This window comes from Loxodonta africana, chromosome 7 (assembly GCF_030014295.1).
Source record: "Loxodonta africana isolate mLoxAfr1 chromosome 7, mLoxAfr1.hap2, whole genome shotgun sequence".
Taxonomy (NCBI): Eukaryota; Metazoa; Chordata; class Mammalia; order Proboscidea; family Elephantidae; genus Loxodonta; species Loxodonta africana.
The window spans coordinates 81531393-81542014 of NC_087348.1; the positions used below are offsets into that span (position 1 = coordinate 81531393).

The window sequence follows — 10622 nt, forward strand, 5'->3', positions numbered from 1 at the left end:
TTTTACGAAAGAAGAACTGTGATAATACATTCTAGGAGCTAATTCAGTTAATCGTCATAAAAACTCTGTAAGACAGGTCATATTATTTCTACCTTCTTATAACAGAAAATAGAACTTCGGAGAAAACCAAGTCCTTGCTCATGATCTTCCATGTAGTAAGTCCCAGAAACAGGACAAGATGAAAGTGAGCTGATACCACAGCTTGGACCCCTCCGTTTGGGTTTGTTAATGGGTTGGTTTAATTTTAGAGTGAATACATGGACTCACAGTAGAAGTACACATGCATGGGCACTTTCAGTCAACACATAAGAATAGAGAATAGCATAAAAATCTTTTTGTTATTTCAGTACTTGAGAGTTTGTGAAATATTAATGAGTATTATTTGATTTTCAGTTAAAATATATGAAGTAGCTTAGTATACCAATATTGTAGCGTGAAAACTGATATACAGAAATGCTAAAGACATGTCTAAAGTCAAGCAAATATAAAAGATATATAGACTGGAAATCCCAGTATTTAACATTCCTCTAAAAAAAAAACAAGCCAAACGCATTCCTGTTGAGTAGATTCTGACTCATAGTCTCCCTATAGGACAGTGTAGAACTGCCCTGTAACATAAAAAAACATAGCTGATATAAATGAAACAAAATAAATGCATAACATTTAGGAAAAAAAACAAACAATTCTATGAAATAGTAAATGACCCCATATTAAAGTAATAATGGAAATCATAAAAAGTAAAGAACAATGAGAATTTTAAAACTTTAGGAATATGGTTAAAATTTTATTTGACTAGTCTAAAACTTCAAATGTACATAGTACAAACAAAAAATTGTTTAGAAATTAGTGGACTAACCGGTTAACACAAGGAATTGTAATAACTAATTACAGAGTAAACATAAAGAAACCAAAAAAAAGAAATTATTGAATTGGAAAAAATTTAATTAGAATTCTCTAAAAATGAAAGCATTATTATTTAAAGACAATTGTAACATAGACAAACTCTCAATAATTGTGTAAGGGAAAAAAAAGGTAAGACACAAAAACACTATAATTAAAACAGAAATACACAATAACTAAAACTCAGGAAACGCCAAAAAGAAAAATTAATATTAAAAATACTAAGGAATATATTAAGAGCTCGGCTGCTAACCAAAAGGTCAGCAGCTTGAATGCACCAGCCACTCCGTGGAAACACCATGGAGCAGTTCTACTCTGTCCTAGAGGGTTGCTATGAGTCAGAATCAACTGGATGGCAACAGTTTTGGTTTAAAGAATATAGCACATTACTTTATCATTAAAAATGAAGAATTCCTGTATAATTTTCAGAGAATAAATAATTCAGTAAAACTGACTAAAAATAATAGATGAAACTAAAACATAAATTGGAAATTTAAAAATACCAGAAAAATATGCCAAAGAATTTTCATAAATCTTCTTCGATTATATAATTACTACAGTGTGTATGGTGTCAAGGAGTCGTAAGAATAAGGTAACTAAGTTCCACTAGAAAAAACATTTTAAAAGAAAAAATTATTAGGCTTTTTCAACTATGAACATCCAATATTAGCAAATCTAATTATGCAACATATAAAAACACATTTCATGCATGATGAAGTAAGGTTTAACGTGGGAAATATTTTAATTGTAATTAACTATGTTAAGAAATTAAATAGAAACCATAACATCAGCTGAGATGGATCAGAGAAGCATTTGATTATGTCCAGTTATAACTTTTTAAATTAAGTTAAACCAGGAAAAAAGAGGACATTTATAATGTAATATATATCATCTAGTGAAAATTCAAAGATAACTGCTTATTGAATGAACAAGTCAGGGGCACCCACAATCTCAATTTCTACCCATCGCTGTAGCCCACTATGCTATATTACATTAGTGCAAAATGCTAGTGGATTAGTAAGGAGGAAGTACAGCCGGCATCTATCTTAGAAAACATAATGATCTAGACTGAAACACCAAGAAATTCTGTACACAACCCTTTAGAAATGTGAAAAATTGTGTCATTTTTACAAATGTTCAAATGTTTTAGATAAAAATGTGACTACATGTAGCCCTATGAACTTGAAATTTTTCCTTAGCCCCTAGAATCCTTTGTTATAATCCATAAGATGTTGTTTTTAGGTGCCAACCAGTTGGTTCCAACTCATAGTGACCCCATGTACTACAGAATAAAACACTGGCCGGTCCTGCGACATGGTCACAATCATTGGTATGTTTGAGCTCATTGTTGCAGCCACTGTGTTAATCCATCTCATTGAGGGTCTTCCTCTTTTATGCTGACCTTCTTTACCAAGTATGATGTCCTTCTCCAGCAACTGGTCCCTCCTGATAACATATTCAAAGGATGTGAGATGAACTCTCACCATCCTTGCTTCTAAGGAGCGCTCTGGCTGTACTTCTTCCAGGACAGGTTTATTCATTCTTGTGACAGTCCATGGTATATTCAATATTCTCTGATTCACAGGGACCCTATAGGACAGAGTAGAAGTGCCCCATAGGGTTTCCAAGGAGTGCCTGGTGGATTCAAACTGCTGACCTTTTGGTTAGGAGCCATAGCTCTTAACCACTTTGAAACCAGGGCTCCACCACCATAACTCAAAGGCATCACTTCTATAAATATGATCATTCATTTCATATGAATTGTGAAAGTTCCTAATTAAAATCCTTTCAAGATAGAATAAGAATTAATATTTGTGTGTTCAATTTAATGAGCCTGGATGACTATTCCCTCAGTCACGACAGTAGCCATCAAGACCTGACACCAGGGACCTGTTTATTAGGAGCCAGAGAGCTAACAAAAAACTAGCAAGAACATTTGTACCAACTATAAGGCCAGCTGAGCACTGGGATAGGAAACCTTTTTGAAGAATTATAAAGATTAAAAAAAAATAAAAAAACTAATAAAATCTCACACCACAATGAGAATGATTCCGAAAAATACTGGTGCTAATATACTTCACCATAATTTAAAATATTTTTATATATTGGGACATAGTGGATTTGGAACATTTAATATTATGTCATGTCAAGTTCCTATAAAATTTTCAGTACTCATGTTAATTTGGTTCAGAGTGTGCTTCACTCGAAAGAGTCACTGGAGGATTTTTCTGTCCCTCTAGTATTATTCCATCACTGTCCTAGTGGAGCTCCTAAAAAGGCAGAGAACAAGGAAATCCACAGTTTAAAGACTAGGTCTGATGAACCTGTCTCTGCTTACTAGTAAGCGTTTGTACCTGAACCAAAATTAGCTCTGAAACTGTTTTTGTTTTAAATATCACCAGCTGGCTTAGTTGTGCAGGAGGATTCCTAAAGCATTTTCCAGCATCAATCAATTGGAGGCTACAGGTATTTAAAAAAAACACAAGAGGTAACGATTGTGAAAAAACGGGCTGCTTTAGTAGGAACAATGACTAGTGCACATGCTCTTATCACAGCTGAGTCCTAATCTTCTGTACAAAAAAAAAAAATTGTTTCTATCTAGTCAGTTCCCACTCATAACGACCGTGTAGGACAGAGTAGAGCTGCCACACAGGGTTTCCAAGGAGCAGCTGGTGGATTCAAACTGCAGACCTTTATATTAGCAGCAGAGCTCTGTAAGGCTTCTCCAAATCTCTGCAGAAGGTTGAAAAGACTGGCCTCAGCCCAACTGTATACTTACTGCAGGCTGTCAGGGAGTAAGGTCATCCAGTCTTGAGTAGTGATCTTTGTATACCAAGAGCTGGTTGACAGCTACTGCAGATGGACTCTAGCATTTTATGACCAGTGCAGAGAAACTCAGGAATCAGCTGTGCTGGAGATAAAGCCAACTCCCCAAAGCCATAAAACTCTTGTCAGCTTGAGGCCAGGCAAACCCAGGGGGTGGATATAAATAGAGAGAAATACTCAGATCATATTATTAAGCTAATATCCTAATTTGACAATGTTTTAAGCTAGATTTTATTAAATGTAGGTATACATGGGCTTAAACATTTTGAAGGAAAAAAAAAATACATGACTTCTCCCTCTCTATAAGTATGATCAGTTTTTCAAATGCAGAAATTTCATAGTCATTTTCTCTTAACTTGTGTCTCTAGTACTTATCTAGTTTTGAGCAAGGGAAGACACTCAGAAAGTAACTGGTTTAGTGAGCTTTAGATATCAAATGATATTAAGTGATTGATAAACCATCAGAGGAGAGAAACTTGTAATTCTCGCATCATGTTGCATTTTGTTTGGGTAGACTGAGCCCCATTACAGAAAGGGAAGAAAAGATGCTCTTAACTCGGTGGTAGGCTTCAGGGTGACTTGATTCCTTGTGGGTAACCCCAAGAATGGTCTTTAGGAAGAATATCATCAACCATCCTAGTCTTATCCTCCACCTCACACAAATAAACACCAAGCTAGAAAAGCATGTGATTGTATATTATTTCATTTTTTAAACTTATCACTACATATACATATTTTAACCACATAAAGTGTCCACAACCCACTTTTCCAGACCACTTGCCACAAATGACAGATAAACTCATTCTATGAAAATGAGATTTAGAAGTACTTCCCCACCCATTCCATAATAAAAAATAGCAAACACTTATACAGTACTTCCTACATGCCACAAGTTATCCTAAGCGTGTTACTTATTTTAAAAAATTTATCCTCATAATAACTCCCTTTGAGTTAGGCATCATTATTTACTCTATTTTATAGATGAGGAAAGTGAGGCACAATAAGAATCATGTGTGATGTCACAGAGTTAGTATGTGGTAGAACTTCATTTTTAATTCATGTACTCACTCTTTCCCATGGACTCCATCTGTACCAACAACAATTCCAAGGTTTTGTGATTTCTCTGACTAGATTAAAATCTCTACTGGTCATATTTTGCCTTATTTTGAGGCTTATCCCAAACTCCATTTCTATAACAAATCTTTTCTTTATACATTTCCTACTGCTAACAATATTTATACTGCTGAGTTAAGGCTTTTCCCTTTTTCATTTCAGCTCTTCCCTCCCCCCACACCCTGCATAGTTGTAAAATCTCTGAGTACAGGGTTTGCTTTTTTCAAATCAGCAAAATGTTCCATAATTGATAGATGTCAATAAATAATTTGATGTTAAGTGTTGCCAAGTCGGCTCTGACTCATAACGACTTATGAACAACAGAAGGAAACACTGCCCAGTCCTGCGCCATCCCCACAATTGTTGCTATGCTTGAGCCCATTGTTGCAGCCACTGTGTCAATCCATCTCCTTGATGTTCTTCCTCTTTTTCAATAACCCTCCACTTTACCAAGCATGATGCCCTTCTCCAAGAACTGATCCCTCCTGATAACATGTCCAAAGTATGTGAGATGAAGCTTCACCATCCTTTCTTCTAAGGAACATTCTGGATGTCCTTCTTTCAGGACAGATTTATTCATTTTTCTGGCAGTCCATTCAATACTCTTTGCCAACACCGAAATTCAAAAGTGTTGTTTCCTCTTTGGTCTTCTTCATTCATTGTTCAGCTTTCTCATGCATATGAGGCAATTGAAAATACCATGGCTTAGGTCAGGTGCCCCTTAGTCTTCAAAGTGACATCCTTACTTTTCAACACTTTAAAAGAAGTCTTTTTCAGCAGATTTTCCCAATGCTGTATATCATCCGATCTCTTTATTGCTACTTCCATGGTCATTGATTGTGGGTCCAAGTAAAATGAAACCCTTGACAACTTCAGTCGTTTCTGCATTTATGAAAGGCTCCATACTGAAGGCTGCAGTCTTTGATATTTGTTAGCAAACACAGGCTTTCAAAAACCTTAAAATATGCTCTTCGCAAACAATGAACTTTCTACTCTTTTGATTAGTTTTACTCACATATAAAAGGTCAATATAAAAGGCCCATCCATTTAGTCACACAAAAACACAAAATCAATGATTATTTGGTGAACATTTAACTATGTTCAAAATTTTTTAATTTGCTGGAAATTTTAAACAAGGAAGCAACATTCTATCTTAATATTCATAGGAAACAATTTTGTAGTGTTCTATTATAACTATTTACAACTAAAAAACACTCATAAAACAAAGAATGAATATTTTTAATTTGATAAAACACATATGCCAAAAAAAAACAGCTTGCATAACACCCAATGAAGATAGTTTAAACTCAATCTTTTAACATCAACAGCAAAACAAGTATGTTCATTATCACCATATACTAGTGGTTTTAACCAAGTCAAAAAGAGGAAAAAAAAAAAAAACTCAAGAGGTACACCATTATAAAAGTGAGAGACAAAACTGTCATTACTTTCTAATAATATATGATCTGTAAATAACACTGAGACAGACAGTTGGAATAAAAAAGGGGGACAGAGTAGTTGGATAGCACATCAATTTAGAATAAGCAGTAATGTTACTCTTCTCTAGCACTGATCTAGTAGAAGGGATAATAAGAAAACAAATCACAGTTACAATAGCAAAAAAAAAAGTATATAGAGTATAGAAATGAATCAAAAGATGACTATAAATATATTTATCTATAAAATTTTAAAAGCTTTTGAAAAACATAGAAAGACGTGAATCAATATAGAAATAGTACAGTAGATTACTGAGCACTCACTATTTCAGGCACCAAAATTTTTATCTGTCTATCAACATCCATATTCACGGCTACATCTATCAAATAACAACTGCTTGTGGGAGGTACCATAATGGCCTCCATTATATAGATGAAAAAACTACAGATAATTTAAGCATAGGTAATTTAATTACTTTGTCCAAAGTCAATTAAGAAGTAACAATCTGCTACTAGAGGGCTTGCTCTTAACTCCCATGACACAGTGCCTGTCAACATGTATTCATGGGTAAGATTATAACATTACATAGATGTCAAATTTCCACAAATTATGGTGAATTCACAAATTCAGATAAATATCAACCTCATCTTAACTTACTGTAAGATTTATTTGGAATAGAAAATATGTACAAAAAGCCTAGTCAATATAGAAAACATAGAAATGTGCATAGCTATCAATAATAGATAAATATATAGCTATGTAGATATAAAAGTATAGATTAATACAAACCCATATTAGTCAACAAAATGTAATAATAGAAACGGAACAATTAGAGCTTCAAAACAGAAATATGGAAACCCGGTGAACAGTAGAAGTTTGATAAAACAGTTGACAATTGAAGATTGATTAATAAATGATATTTGGAAAAACTGGCTCAATATGCAGAGAAAAATAAGGTTATATCCCTGGCTCAAACCACAAACAAAATGGAAATCTTATTCTATTAAAACCTAATTTTGAAACATAAGTATGTAAATCTAATATGAGAACATCTGGAAGAATACCATTTCAGTGTCTTAGGGTGTCAGGCAGTATCATAAATAAGATCCACATGTTATTTTCAAAATGATAGAATCATCCACATTAAAATTTTGAGATTTTTCCAAAAATAAGTTATATGTATATATATGGCAGAAAAAAGAGAAACTATGAAAAGAGGTCGTAAAGAGCATTCAACAAGAATGTAGAAAAATAAAATGCATAGTGTTTCTGAAATAAGAAATGAGAGAATTTCAAGAAATCAAGAATAAATGAATTACACTCATATTCATGAGAGTTAGTGTTACATGAGGTTAACGAATGATCTATTTGCTTTGTTAACATGGAAGGCACTGCTGAAATTGTCCAAAGCAATTTCAGGCCATGGGCAGGGGAAGAAAAAGACAAACCATAGGGAAAGTGGTTTTGGGCTGAGGATGTGAATGTTGACAATTAGTTACAGAAGTTTTGCTGTTAAAGTGAGTAGATAAATGGGTGACAGCTGAAGAACAAGTATATTTTGAGGAATGGGTGAGGATTTTTGTAGAATTTTAAAATGAGAGAGCAGAGAGCAACTCGAAATAATGAAATGCCACATACACAAGAATCAACATAATATACACTGTAGCTTTTGATTACTATGAAAAAGCAACATATTTTAGGAGATATTATATAAAGTATATATTGAAGACTTCAGTACCAAAAAAGGCCTTAAAAAGACAGAAAAGCTGAGAATGTCTATTTTTCTAATATTTTTCTTTGTTTCTACATTAACAAAATAGTATAAACATTTAGAAAACATCTTGTTTGGTTTTAAGAAGACTTTAGGGGATATTTTTGGTTTCAGGTTTAAAGAATATCTCAGAACAATGGTTTCAGGGGTTCATCCAACCTCCAAAGCTCCAGAAAATCTGAATTCCATAAGAATGTGAAATTCTGTTCTGAATTTTCCCTGATCAGGATTCATGTATAGAATCTTTGATCAAAGTGTTCAGTAATGACATCTGGGCACCATCCAGTTCTTCTGGCCTCATGGCAGAGGAGGCACTTGTTCATGGAAGCAATTAGCCACACGTCCATATCCTCCTCCTATTCCTGACTTCCTTTATTCCTCTGTTGTTTCAGGTGAACAGAGAACAATTGTTGTGCCTTCATGGCCACTTTCCAACTTTTAAGATGCCGTCACTATTTGAAAACAAAACAAGCTGGCATCTGGCTGCAGATTAATTACCCCTTACTTTATTCATTTCTCTCCATAATTGCCTCAGCTTCCCATTAGGTTTTTGTTCACGGAAACTAGGGTTAGTAATAAGATCAGTCCTTCACAGGAGTGAGGAGGTAAACCTGCATAGTGAGAGTGGTGGACATTCCATCAATGGTGGAATTCTGAAGACACTTAAGGAAAATGCACCACTCAACACTTTCCATTGTCAAGGCCAAACTGTGCTCTTGAAAATGCATCATTGACGCTTGGCTAAACAGCAGGCAGAAGCATTGCTTTCATTCTATTTCCTCCCCTCCCCTCCCCTCCCCTCCCCTCCCCTCCCCTCCCCTCCCCTCCCCTCCCCTCCCCTCCCCTCCCCTCCCCTCCCCTCCCCTGCCTTCCCTTCTTTTCCCTGAAAAATATCTCTTTCATGCACTTAAGAATTTGGTGTCCTTTAGAATCTGAAAGAATCTCTATGACACAGTCTTGTATCTGCTTGATTTTCACCCCACAGACAATAGGGTTCATAGTGGAGGCAGAAGAAGATACAGATTGACCACAATGATGTGGCAAGATGGAGGGATTCTGTGGCTTCCAAAGTGGTTAAAAAAGAAGCAGAAGAAAGCTGGACTGTAGGAGAAAACAATAGCACAGATGTGGGCAGTGCAGGTGCTAAAGGCCTTCTGCCAAGCATCTGCTGATGAGAGGCTGACCACCACCCAGACGATCATGGTGTAGGAAATTGTGATGCACAAAATATCAAAACCTCTAATCAGGAAAGCAGCCATTAAGCCATAGACAACATTGGCCTTGATATTTCCACAGGATAACTTGGCTACAGACAACTGGTCACGGTAGGTATGGTGTATTATGTTGCCTCTGCAATAGGGTAGGCACTTAGTGAGGAAAATCAAAGGAATGATGAGAAACACTGCTCTCAGAAAAGAGGCAAGCCCATCCTTTACAATGACAGGATTGGTGAGGGTGGTTGCATAGCGCAGTTGGTAGCAGAAGGCCACATAGCAGACCAAGGCCGTAAGCATGAGCACCCCAGATTCCGTCCCTGTGAAGGCGTGAATGAAGAACATTTGAACCAGTCATTCATTAAAGCTGATTTTCTACAGATGGAACCAGAAAATGCAGAGAGCTTTAGGGATTGTACTAGTGCACATGGCAATGTCAGTGAAGGAAAGCATGGCCAAGAAGTAGTAAATAGACCTGTGCTGGGAGTCGTCACAGCGAACAACGTAGAGGAGTCCACAATTCCCTACAATAGCCACAACATACGTAGAGCAGAATGGGAAGGAAATCCAGATGTGCATGTCCTCTAGTCCTGGGATCCCTCTGAAAATGAATGAAGTTGGGGTCACGTCTGTTTGCTTCAGCATTAACATGATCAGTCTGGTATGATCATTAAGCAGCTTATCAGTTTTTGTTTTTGTATTTTTAATCCTTCTAGATTAGGAAAAGAAGAAAAAAAAAAAGATCCATCGTAGTCTCTCTCCCCGCCTGTTTCCATCTCTCTGTTAAATGTTGCATTTTAGTATCAAAATAACCATTTTTTTAACGTCAGGGAATATTTACTGAAACATAGTTTAAACAAACTATGTATTGTTTGTTAGTTCATTAATTCATCAATTTATTACACAAATCGACTCGACGGCAATGGGTTTTTATGTCACAGGAATTGACTCAATGGAAATAGGTTTAGTTGTTAGTGGTTACGTCACAGATAAGGAGCCCTGGTGACACAACAGTTAAGTGTTCTGCTGCTAATCAAAAGGTTGTCTGTTCATTTAAGGTGATAGAGAAACAAATCACTAACTTCACATGGAAGGGAAAGAAGCCTCGGATAAGCAAAGCATTACTGAAAAAGAAGAAGAAAGTGGGAGGCCTCACTCTACCTGATTTCAGAACCTATTATACAGCCACAGTAGTCAAAACAGCCTGGTATTGGTACAACAACAGGCACATAGACCAGTGGAACAGAATTGAGAACCCAGATATAAATCCATCCACATACGAGCAGCTGATATTTGACAAAGGCTCAGAGCCAGTTAACTGGGGAAAAGATAGTCTTTTTAACAAATGGTGCTGGCATAAC

At 35.9% G+C, this 10622-nt stretch overlaps 1 pseudogene; it reads right to left on the reverse strand.

Moving 5' to 3' along the window:
• Window positions 1-6584: 6584 nt before the first annotated feature.
• On the reverse strand, window positions 6585-9916 carry LOC100659600 (olfactory receptor 52N4-like; annotated as a pseudogene).
• Window positions 9917-10622: the final 706 nt, after the last annotated feature.